The following is a 12,475-nucleotide window of genomic DNA, read 5'->3' as shown; positions in this document are numbered from 1 at the left end:
AAAGCACAGCAGAGATATAATCCTTTCCACATGACCTGCACTGGCTACTGCTTTTGGTAGAATCTAAATGCATCCGTGAAGTACCAGACACTTCCCAACAGGGCAGATGACAGTAAATTAAGTCATGCAGTTTGAAGATACATATCATACAGACTAGGATAAAGACTCGAGAGAGGAGCATCTCTCCTGGATTGAGGATCCTTAACTACTAAGGGATGTCAGTCTCCTCAGTTACAATACAAATGTTCTTCCAACCGTCCTGTTTCAGTTTGAACGACCATACAGTATTCATTATAATCACATTTACTTCTAATTAGTAGTCTGTTAACAGTCTCGATAGCCTATTAGTGGCTACAGCCTAAAATGTCATGGAAATGTGGATGGCTGTCAGTCCTTGAGAAACTGCCAGTTCAAAGCCATTTATTATTTTTGACAGAACAATATTCTGTAGTTAAAAAGATAATTAAAATGAGGACTAATATAAGATTTGAGAACTTTAAAAATTGAGAGAATATATCAAAAGAAGACATCCTATGGACCTAGAGATTATCATACTAAGTGAAGTAAGCCAGAGAAAGACAAATATCATATGATATCATTTATGTGGAATATAAAAGGAAAAGATACAAATAAACTTATTTACAAAACAGAAGTAGAGTCACAGATGTGGAAAACAAACTTATGGTTACCCAAAGGGAAAGGGGGAGGGAGAGATAAATTAGGAGATTGGGATTAACATATACACAATACTATGTACAAAATAGATGAACAACAAAGACCTACTGCATAGCACATGGAACTATACTCAATATTTTATATATTATATACATACATATAACTGAGTCACTGTGCTGTACACCTGAAACTAACATGACATTGTAAATCAACTATATGTCAATAAAGAAATAAAGTAAAATAAATTAATTAATTAATTTAAAAAAAGAAGACATTCTTGAAACTGTTATTTCCAGAGTGCTATATTAGCTATCAATTGGAGATAAAATAAAAACCATTTGTGAAGGTGAGCATCGAATACATAAATAATTACACTATTTGATTGAAAATATTGTTGTGTATTGTATTATCAGAAAATATATACAGCTGCTACTTACACACGGTTTCACTTTCTAGGTTTTGATATCGCGTGATTTTAACTAACACCACTGTGATAGTTTAGCATACAGGCTCTGAAGCCAGAGTACGCAGGGTCCTCACTGGGCCACTTAGCTGGGCAAGCTGTTTAAACTCTCTGTGTGTCAGACTCCTCATTTTTTTAAAAAGGGAGAAAATAATAATGACACCAATTTCATTAGTATGTTGTAAAAATCAGTTGACCTAAAATGTGGAAAGCACGTAGAGTGAGAAATGCTAACTATTATTTGCATACGCATTTTCCTCTTTTAATTTTGAGTTTATTCTACAAGTAAGAATTTTTTATTGCTTATAGTAAAATATGTAAGAATTGTAAGTGCCCTTTCCAGGTTACTTTCTCCAGGCAACAGCTCTCAATATTTCCTTGTGTGTCCTTCCAGAATTTTCAATACATACAACACCAAGCCTGAAGTCATGCTTTGTCTCTTGGCTTATAAACTCTAGATGAACTTTGATGGACAAGAAATGTCACACCATCTTATTTTAAAATCAATTTGAATTTCTTTCAGAGACTCCATCCTAACCACGAGGCAGTAAATTTAATCTTGGTTGTGACCAGAGGGGCCCCACGTCAGCCCTTTCCTTCCTGTCCACCCCTATCTCACCAAGATGTTGAAAATCCCTGAGCATTGTGGGGATACAGAACGTTTGGGGGTCCTCAAAGCTTTGAGTCATGCTTGTTACTCTGACACTTTGGGCATGGTCGTCTCTCACAGAAGCTCCCCAGTGAGCCTTGCACTGGCAGCCTCCCCTCCCCAGGGGCACAGTGGTGTTGAAGCAGCCTCTTGGGGATGATGGGTCGAGAGAACTCTGGGTCCACGCCACCCACCTGTGGACCTGCATCACCAGGCTGTCAGTCTTGGGTGCCTCTGGGTTTCTCCATTTGCTCCCACCTCTGTCACCTCCCCTCAGGTTGCCTAGGAAGCATATGTACTCACTCAGCTTAGTCTTTTAAGGAAGAGTTTGTGATAGAGTAGCTGGGGCAAAGAAGCACAGAGGAAGGCTTGGCTGTGCTTGGTAATCGCAGGGTGTGGAAGGGTGAGCAGAGAAAAACTCAGAAACTAAAATACAAATGTAATCACTGTGGAGAGCTCAAGGCCAGCGGAAGGAAAATAAACTATCTTGCTAGACTTGTGTTTGTATGTGTATATGTAATTTATATATGTTTACATATACATATATCCATACATCTGTGTATATAAATATATGGAGGGAGAGAATATGCTGATAATTAAGAAAATTATTGGCAAATATTATGCAAAGTTTAAAAAATGAGAATTCTTTAGGGAGCTATGTCATACGTCTAAGAAAGCGATCAAAGAGAGGTGGGTTTTGGGCTTCCCTGGTGGTACAGTGGTTGAGAGTCCGCCTGCCAATGCAGGGGACACGGGTTCGTGCCCCGGTCCGGGAAGATCCCACATGCCTCGGAGCGGCTGGGCCTGTGAGCCATGGCTGCTGAGCCTGCGCATCCGGAGCCTATGCTCCGCAACGGGAGAGGCCACAACAGTGAGAGGCCTGTGTACCGCAAAAAAAAAAAAAAAAGAGAGGTGGGTTTTATTTGTTTAAAACCTTTTTACATATGAAAATATTTAATTCCAAATAATCTACTCAAAAACCCAAAAGGTAAAAAATATGATGTAAATAATTATAATATAGCTGTATAAGCAATACTACTCATCTGTTAAATAAACTGTGTAAAACCTAAGGTGTATATAATATACAATTGTTACATATTATATAATTGCATATAATATATATAATTCATAAATACATAAATCATATATAATTCATACGTATGTAAGTCATATATATGTAACTCACATATATGTATAATTAATATATATATGTAATAGAATGATATATATAGAAAGCTATCCCGCTTAGTGCATAGTTTTTCTACTTTATATTTCAAAATTCCTATCGTATATAAGGTAAACACTGAGGATCAAAAACAAATTTTGTAAACCAATCTTACATTTAGTAATACAGAAGGATTCTTGTTAAAATATTATAATAATGTAATAGAGCTTGAGATTATATACTTTTTTTTTTTTTTTTTTGCGGTACGCCGGCCTCTCACTGTTGTGGCCTCTCCCGTTGCAGAGCACAGGCTCCGGACACGCAGGCTCAGCGGCCATGGCTCACGGGCCCAGCCGCTCCGTGGCATGTGGGATCTTCCCGGACCGGGGCACGAACCCGTGTCCCCTGCATTGGCTGGCGGACCCTCAACCACTGTGCCACCAAGGAAGCCCGAGTTTATATAAATTTAAAATAACATACATTATATATTACAGCAGATTGTTTTTATTCAATAGAAGAGAAAGGAAAACAAAATCTCAATTCAGGGGTGGGCTTTCCACGACCACTGTCTCTTCTAGCACTGAGGAAGGTTGACAAGAAGCAAGCACATAACGTCTGGATATTCAAACAAATACAGTTTGCAATGCTGGCGGCCCTGCTTTTTTATGGCTTCACTCTCTATAGTTAAGTGGGTTAACTTTGGATCATTTTTCATCACAAAAGTAATGTTCAGTTAGACTTCATTACACATGTGGATGAACTGATTTCATGTTTTATATAATTTACCATAGCTATTTAAATTTTAGCAGGGGGTAAATTAAAGGAAATGTTCCCTGTGATGTGCTGCTGTGTGGTAAAACAAGACCTATTTTAGGCTCATGCTAAGAATTGTTTCAATAAAAGTTGAGCTCAACAATACCGTTTGATACCAGAAACAGAATTGTCTCCTAGGTCCTGTGAACACACTGATAAAGGAGTGGTAAAGATCAGTTTAGGTGTCTCAGTCTGTAATCTGTGATCCCAGGTGTTCGTGATGCACTGAAGAGGGGGAAATATTATCTAGTTCAGAGAACAGCATCTCTTCTCCATTCTTTTTTTTTTTTTTTTTTTTTTTTTGCGGTACGCGGGCCTCTCACTGCTGAGGCCTCTCCCGTTGCGGAGCACAGGCTCCAGACGCACAGGCTCAGCGACCATGGCTCACGGGCCCAGCCGCTCCGCGGCATGTGGGATCTTCCCAGACCGGGGCACGAACCCGTGTCCCCTGCATCGGCAGGCAGACTCTCAACCACTGCACCGCCAGGGAAGCCCTCTTCATTCTTGGTGGACAGCATTGCTGTTACAGTACCAAGGTTGTTTAATCTTTGAGATACTCGTGATGGTTTAATTTTATGGGTCAGCTTGACTGGCCACAGGGTGCCCAAACATTTTGTCAAACATTATTCTGGGTGTGTCTGCAGGGCTGTTTCTGGATGAGGTTAACATTTGAAAGGGTGGACTGAGTAAAACAGATCAGCCTCCCCAGTGTGGGTAGGCCTCATGCAATCAGTTGAAGGTCTGAATAGAACCACAGGCTGAATGAAGAAAAATTGCTCTCTCTGCCTGTCTTTGAGCTAGAACATTGGGCATCTCCTGCCTTTGATCTCAGATTTGGACTGGAACTTACACCACTGGCTCTCTTGGGTCTGGACACCTCACTTGCCATAATCATGTAAGCCAATTCCTTATAATAAATTAATTTCAATAGGTAAGTAGATAGATAGATAGAGTTGGAGGTGGATGTGGGGATAGAGACAGAGATAAAGATAGAAATATCCTATTCATTCTGTTTCTCTGAAGAACCGTGACCAACACACTATTTCTCTACTTGAATGGTTGGATTTGCTCCAGCTGCTAGGCACAGACCCTTCCTGGCCCTTTGTGTGAGTAATTGCACATTTAAAAGGGGTCCAAGTGGAGTTGAAGGTGCAGTCTGTGTGTGACCACTGAACATAGGAAATCCCGCTGGTCCACACAGAAAGTGAGCCCATGGCCCTGGCCTTGTAGCCTGAAGCTGATACTCAGACAAGGTCAGGCAGGAACATGCCTGCCAATAACAGAGTGATGCCTAAAACCCTAAAGACGAAGTAAAGTCATGTGAAATAGCTTCATGTAAACTTTTGTTTTAATTTTGAGCAAAATCCAAGTTGAACCCACCAAGGATTTATAATGTGTATTTCCTTTTTCACAACCAATATGGTCTTGTATCTAAAGTGTATTTAAAAATGTTTTCAAAGACCTGATTTAAATCTATGACAAATTAACCTTTGTGCTGGATGCTGACTCTGAGCTGGATTTGTTTGGGAGGGTGTATGAGGGGAGCACTTTGAAATACCTGCAAGGAAGAGAAGGAAACAGAATGGGGCAGAGGGAGAAGCTGAGCAGTGCTCAGGTACGCCTGGTACCCTGGCCGAACCCAGGGAAACCTTGGGAGCTGGGACAGCCCTTCAGAGTTCCCAAACTGAAGCAAGAGGGCGGGGCTGGTACCATTAGCCATTGATGAGGGCTGCCCCCAGGGAGCCGGCACAACCCTGTTTGACTTGATTCCTGGAGAGGGATGCAGCTGTGAGCTCCAGCAGCTGAGAGGCTGAGTGCCTTGATTCTGAAGCAGGGACGTGGGTGGTACCCAGAGATCCACTGCCCCACACACCGTCACTTCTCCCAACCTGGGCACGACTTCTCTAGGATTCTAACTGGCCTCATGTCCTAGAAAAACGTACAATACATACTCATGGCCATTTTTTGGCTTCCGCCTCTGCTGGTCTAGGTGGCTCCCCTAATGCCAGAAGGATGATTTCTGCACAAATTCCCAAGGTGCCTGCGGTTAGACCTTTCATGGGTGTCGTCTGCTTCTCACTCTGCGTGTGGGTTCAGGTCAGCTGGGGCCCTTGGTAGGGTACAAGACAGTGGGGTGTGTAAGGTCTGTGGGTCTGTGACGCTGAGGCTGCATCGCAGGGACGTTTCTGTGAGAAGGAGCGGGTGTACAAATCCTGGAATGTCCGTCACAGGATCTGTGCCCCACCAGTGCCAGGAGACGGAGTGTGTTAACACCTCTCTCCTGTCTTCCCATTCCGTTCTCTGCCTGGTGACTGAATGGCCTTCCGTATCTGCACCTGGCCTGCCCTCCACACGGCCCAAGCACAGCAGATGAGACAAAATCCTCATCCTCTCCAGACGGCTGCCTCTGCGCTGAGCTGAGGCCACACTTGTACCTTGCACGTCACGCCCTTTCTCCCATCAGTGCTTGTGTGATTCTCTCCCCTAAGGGTCCCCAAACACTCTCTCCACCCAGGAATGTCCTCGCTGTCCATTAAGACCCATCTTGAGTGTGGTCCACGGGCAGAGGCTTTTCCCTGGACATTAGTTTGTTTTCATTTTTACTATTGCAAAAGGAGTCATGTGTAAGTGGGTATTTGGGGAATGGTTAATTTTGAACATTTACTGTGTAATGTTTATATATGTTATATATATATATTATATATGTAATGTTTATGTTTGTATATGTATATACAATATCTGAAAATGTTGAGACTAAACTATTATTTGCTAGGAATAAGTAGTGATTCATTGAATTTTTTCTAGTAGGTATTTTTTTCTCCAGGAATATGAGTTAGAGCCTGACTGGGTTTATGTTGAGCATATAAGTGAACTTCTCGATCAGAGGCTTACTAGACGGCTGACGGTGGAATCAGCAGTCAGTTTGCGTGGAGCTGGCCCTGTTGAGAGTTGCCCAGTTTTATTAGAACTATGCAGTATTTTTGTGTGTGTGCTAAAAACAGGAGTTACAAGAGAAATTCTTATGGTTTGTAGAAACTACTCCATGGATGCGTGCTGCTTCTAACAACCCTGGTTGCCTCCTTTGGGTTGTTAATTCTGTAGTTTATACATTTAACTGCAAAAAACCAGAACCTCATTTTAAGACATTATTTTATAGACAGTGAGAGTCATATAAAGATCTTAGAACAGAGTGAGTTTAAAGAAGGAAAAGAAAACCATGATTATATTGCGGCTTTACCTTTGCAAAGCTCTTCTAGAGAATATTTATATATTATTCTTATAAATGAGCAGCAAAGTAATGTGTGTAAAAACTAATGTAGCAAAATTAGAAAAATGGCATCTCAGCTAAAAGAGCTCTCATTTCAGCATTATTAGAAGCCTCTTCATCAGACGGCTCTCTTTCATTTTACCAAGATTACTAGTAGAGGTGAATATAAAAATTATATCTGTATAATAACTCTTGGGTATGAATTTTCTCAGAGCTGTGGTTAATGAAATTAAAAAATTATATAAGCTGTATTATAATAGAGAAGTTATGTTTAGAAAGCAAAACATACTGAAAATTTGGTTAGACATTTAAATTTAAACCATTTAATAGCCTGACATATTAATAATTGAGTGTTTGAGGCTGGAATCATCTGGTTCTGTTTGTTTGCTGTTTTCTTCCATTTGCTTCTGAATCTTCCAAACTGACCCAACCCACGTTCAGTTGTTCTACCTACAGACTAATAGTATTAACATAGGATATTATTAACACAAAATAAAAAAAACCAAACACATGATAGCAACAAAACTACCTACTAGAATAGTGTTGAATTTAAGATAATTCCTCGTTCTTTTGTTGGATGGGTTAGTGTTGTTAAGATATGTGAACACTCACGACCGGCCGTGTTGTATCAGGAGCACCATTTACTCCAAAATTCTATTTTTTTTCCTGAGTTCCATGTCATAAGTGAATTATAAATACTGTCTCCTTTTCATACCGTGGGATCAGCCATTATTAAATATTTAAATACATCCGCATGGAGGAGCTGGTAGAGCAGGTGGTGCAGCGTGAGCGCATGAAAGGCTAATGTAGAAATTTGACTTTTAAATTCTAGGTTTAGGGGCCCCTCAGCTGCGGCTGCATCCCACTCTCCCTTCTTAACATTGATCCTCACAGATTAGGCTTCACTCTCACAGTAACCTGAGTTAGGGCATCGTGGAAGTGATCTGGGGTTCAGGGCTCTCTGAGGCCATTACTGCAGACTTGCTGGGAGACAGTTCCTATCTGTGTCTTCATGTTGGGAGAATGACATGCTGTGAGTGGTGTTTCTCATGGACAAAAGAGGGTGAGGAGTAACCGAAACTAAGGGGGACCTCTAGGTGACATGTTTAGCTCTCTAGGTAAAATGAAGTGGCTATATTTTTTTTCTAGCCACCTTTGCTGCCTTCCTGCTTCTCCTGTGTCCTGAATGTTTGACTGACAACATACCCTGACCTCCCCACCACTTGGATTCTAGAGTCAGATGCAATGGGACTTCCCTGGCGGTCCAGTGGTTAAGACTTTGCGTTTCCACTGCAGAGGGTACGGGTTCAATCCCTGGTCCGGGAACTAAGATCCCACATGCTGTGTGGTGCGGCCAAAAGATAAAAAAAAATTTTTTTAATTAAAAAAAAAAAATACAATGGGATCCATGGGCCACAAAGTCATATATCCCTTTGTTCTTCAATTTCCCCACAATCTGTGTTTTTTTTTTTTCTTCCATATTCCTGCTTCCTTTAGAATTTTAATGACCTCAGAAAGTCTACTTTTGGAGTCCTAGGTGGAATTACTAAAGTGTGTTGATTTGAAAATGGATCACATTTTGCATGACTGATTTAAAATTAGCAATGGACCCACTCTTTTCTCTGCGTACATCCTGCATTGTTTAATCCACATACATTTGCTCATGTTTCTAAGCCAGGCTGGGCCTTATCACAGAAGGGTTTTTATGATTCAGCTCAAACGTATTTTCTTTTAGATATATTTCTTAACCTGGCAGCATGTATAGCTCCATGTTTTTTGGCCTTTTCTATTGGGAATTCAGAGTGAGCAGAAAGGAAGTTAGTGCAAAGAGAGACTGATGAAGAGAAAAACTAGCCGAGGAGCCAGGCCACTCTATACTTGGGCCAGAAAGGTCTGGAAGGAGTGGCAGGACCACATATGGAACAAGCTAGTGGATGGAGCTGTAGCCAAGAGACCTGGGCTTCAGTTTTAGTCTTGCTAGACTTTCCTTGACTTTCCCTGTCCTTTAAGACCCTCCTCTATGATGAGTGGTAGGGACAGAGCATTTGCGGGCTTTTCTTCCAGCTCTGAAAAAGATATAAGGCAACAGTTCTGTGAGTATTTGGTTTCTATGGGAAACTGACTCCAGGAACAATTAGCAAGACAAACGGCATGTGAGCATTGCCTTCTTGAATTAAAATCCTCCACTGGGAATATTTCAATGCCAAGGTGGAAATAAGGAGAGAACATAGCTGCATTTTCAATATAGTAGAGGACAATTCAGTAGCGCCTAGTATAAAATTGAACCAAACTAGATAACACAAAAGCTTGTGGTGAAGCTTCTCAGACACCCTTAAATGCTGAGCAGTCCCTACATTTATCAGAGCATAGGAGAGGCATGTTTGTAACCATATACTCAGGTGGGAAGAAAATTGTTCTGAAGGATCACAGTTAGGTCGTGATGGAGGTTGATCACGAGGCCAGGCAGGCAGTGGAGGGCTGAGCCGCGTGGTCTCCCCAGAGCTGGAGGGGGGCTGATGGGCACACGCCTGCAGTTACTTTCTGTCATTGGAGTAAGTGCTGACATGCAGGACGTGTGGAGGAAAATGAAAATCAGATGGTTTTCTGAAGGTCATATACTCACAACAAGGTTAGGCTCCTGACCACTGCGTAGACGATGAAGAACTGATTCCCCGGCCAGCCAGCACCGGGCGCCTCCTCTCCGTTAGAAGCATTCCTAGGGGCCACAGCAGTCCTAGACCAGGGCAATGGGGATTTCATAAAGTTCTGGATATTGGAGATAATTTGAAACTTTCCAACTTAAAATATGATTTGCTCTGTTCTCACATGAATCCTTTTGCTTATTTATTCTTTGCTATAGAGAAAAGATAGAATAAAAAAAGTTTCGCTTTCCCAACCCTTTATATACTTAGGTGTTGAAGAATCTTGGGGTGGTGTGTGACTTGGGTAAAACCAACCAATTGTACATGAGAGCATAATAGAAAAGTAGAGAAACAAGGAAATGGGAGAAAGGTAGAAACATAGAGCTTGCTGGTTAGAATTCAGTGTTTTAAAAGCGAAGGCACTGAACTCAGTCTCTCAAGTTATTTCTCAAAATAAGCCCATTTAGTTTCAACTTTCCTCTAAAATTATTCAGATTTATACCATTTCAATGCAAATAATCTAAAAACTGATTCACTTTCCTAATTTCATGAAGCAATCCCAAAGGCTAATTCCATTATGAGTTCTTCCAACACTGCCTCATGCTGTGTAGCCCTTGAGTGTTGGGAGGGGGAGACGAGGAGGAGAAAGCAAATGTGTCTGTGACCCTTTCCTGTTTCAGTTGAAGGAAACTCTTCCACTCTTCTCCTAACATGTCTTTGATTTCTGTTTACATACAGTTGTTCAAGTTCATTGTGATTGGTTCTCATCCCATTTCCTGCATTTTCTCTTTGGGGAAGGTGGTTTATTAATGTTAGCAGAGGATCTTCTTTTGGAATAAAAATTATGTCTGAATGATGTTTCCAAAGTTAGTGGACAGTTGAGAAAGTCATCCCCCAAACTCTATTTTGTAAAAATAAGACTCAGGAAGTTGGTAATTATTGCCTGAAGCATCTACGTATAATCTCCACCATGACTCCCTTTGCTGTGGGTGTGCAACTGGGGCTCTGCCTGGGAGAGGTGCTTTGGGCACTAAGGTCCTGACCACCCTCTGGTCCTCTTGCCGCTACCCCACCTGACTCACCATCTCTAGGGCATGAAGTCCTTCTACTTAGAACCTATGGACTCAGAGCAGCTACTGCAAACCTTCGCTTTCCTTCAAACCTTCACTAATGAGATCTACAGCAACCCCTTTCTCCTACATGTCAGGGGAGAAGTCTCCTGTTTTAAGAAATTTTTCAGCTTTCCTCCTCCGCAGACATCTTCATCTGCTCCAACCTTTCCTCCTTCCTGTCGGCCTCAGGGAAAGGTGAGTGGACAACTCTCGTCCCAGGAGAGTCTCACGTTCAATCTATTTATCCCTTTTGAGAGGCAGCTCCATCAACAGACACTAATATGTTTTTCTTGTTTTTTTCTGTCCTTATGATCTACCCTTCCAATTCAGGTTCTTATAAGCTTTTACGTAGACTAAGACAGTGTCATTCTAATTGCTCTCTTAGCCTTCAATCTTATTTTTTGAAATTATTCCATCTCTATTATTTAAAAAAAAAGAAACAAACTCTGTTGGTTACAATGGAGAGACTCATCCCTAACCTACTTCAGGATTATCCAAGGGCATCATCAGGACCTTTTTGGTTTCTTAGCTCTGCTTTGCTTGCATATGGCTTCATTCTCAGGAAGCTCAGGCTTCATGTCTCTGTATGTGACAGAAAAAAATAAAACAAACATGGCTTTCAGCTCCTCTGAGCTTGTATTGTTCTTATAATTCATGGTCTCAGAAAACCAAGAGTGAAGATTCTTTCTATGGCATCCATCTCAATCCCCAAAATGATGGAGTGGTGCTGCCTGGGTTATGTGTCCAAAGGCATGAAGCATCTGATTGTCCGTTCTGAGCTGCCTGTGGTCACTGACTTGGCGATGGTAGGTGAGGCTGCACAGTTGGTGGTGCTGGTGAGTCAGGGATGGTAGGTGAAAATGCACAGTTGATGGTACCACCAAAATCACAGGAACTGAGCAAAGAGCAGTTTCCAAAGGAGAACCTGAGCAGCAAAGAAAAAACACATTTTAAAAAGAGGCCAAAAGATAAGATATTCAGTATATGATCCCACAGAAACCGCTGACCTTTTCACTCCTCCGGTATAGATGTCTGTTCTCCATTGCCTACAGTGCTACAAACAAACCCTTTACCATGGATTTCCAAGCCCTCCTGACATGAGCCCCTCTTACAAGAATACCTTGTTTACCACTTCTTCCTCAAATACCACCTGATGTAGTTTATCTTTGCATGAAACCTAAGCCATCCTCCTCTTTTTTTTTTCCTCTTTGGTTCACTCATTTTTTTTTTTTTCCCCCCCTGGGACTCAACTATTCATCTACAGTGCTAAAATTAGCATTCTTCTTTCATTGAAATATTTAATTCTATTGAAATTGTGTCATGAGAAAAAAATCATGCTACTGTTTTTCACTAATTTGTGTTTGATAGACTCAGAGTGACTTTTGTACATCATTTTTTTTTCTCCTCCATGGAGATCCTTTCATTTTTTCTGTCACTGCCTCCAGTTCTTTGATCATTTCTGTTGCTCTTTTGATGTTTTCTAAATCCTTTTAGTAATGAGGTACTCAAAATATAACAGCTGATGTAATGCAGCATTTTAACTTTATTAAGAATATTCTACCTTCCTGAAAATGAGCTCACATTTCATCAATATTTTTATTCTTTACATCTTCAACTGTTTTACTAACAAGTCATTATGTGCAGACAGCAGACTAATTATTTCCTTGTTTCCTCCACCGCAGTTGGTG

General features: G+C 41.2%; 1 protein-coding gene across 2 annotated transcripts in view; it reads left to right on the top strand.

Moving 5' to 3' along the window:
* The window catches only part of CSMD1 (CUB and Sushi multiple domains 1), a 1,750,344-nt gene that overhangs the window by 1,374,718 nt on the left and 363,151 nt on the right, over nucleotides 1-12,475 (top strand). The window lies entirely within an intron of this gene.

This window comes from Pseudorca crassidens, chromosome 21 (genome assembly GCF_039906515.1).
Source record: "Pseudorca crassidens isolate mPseCra1 chromosome 21, mPseCra1.hap1, whole genome shotgun sequence".
Taxonomy (NCBI): Eukaryota; Metazoa; Chordata; class Mammalia; order Artiodactyla; family Delphinidae; genus Pseudorca; species Pseudorca crassidens.
Note: the sequence above shows the minus strand (reverse complement) of the source record. Positions and strands in the feature narration are given on the sequence as shown.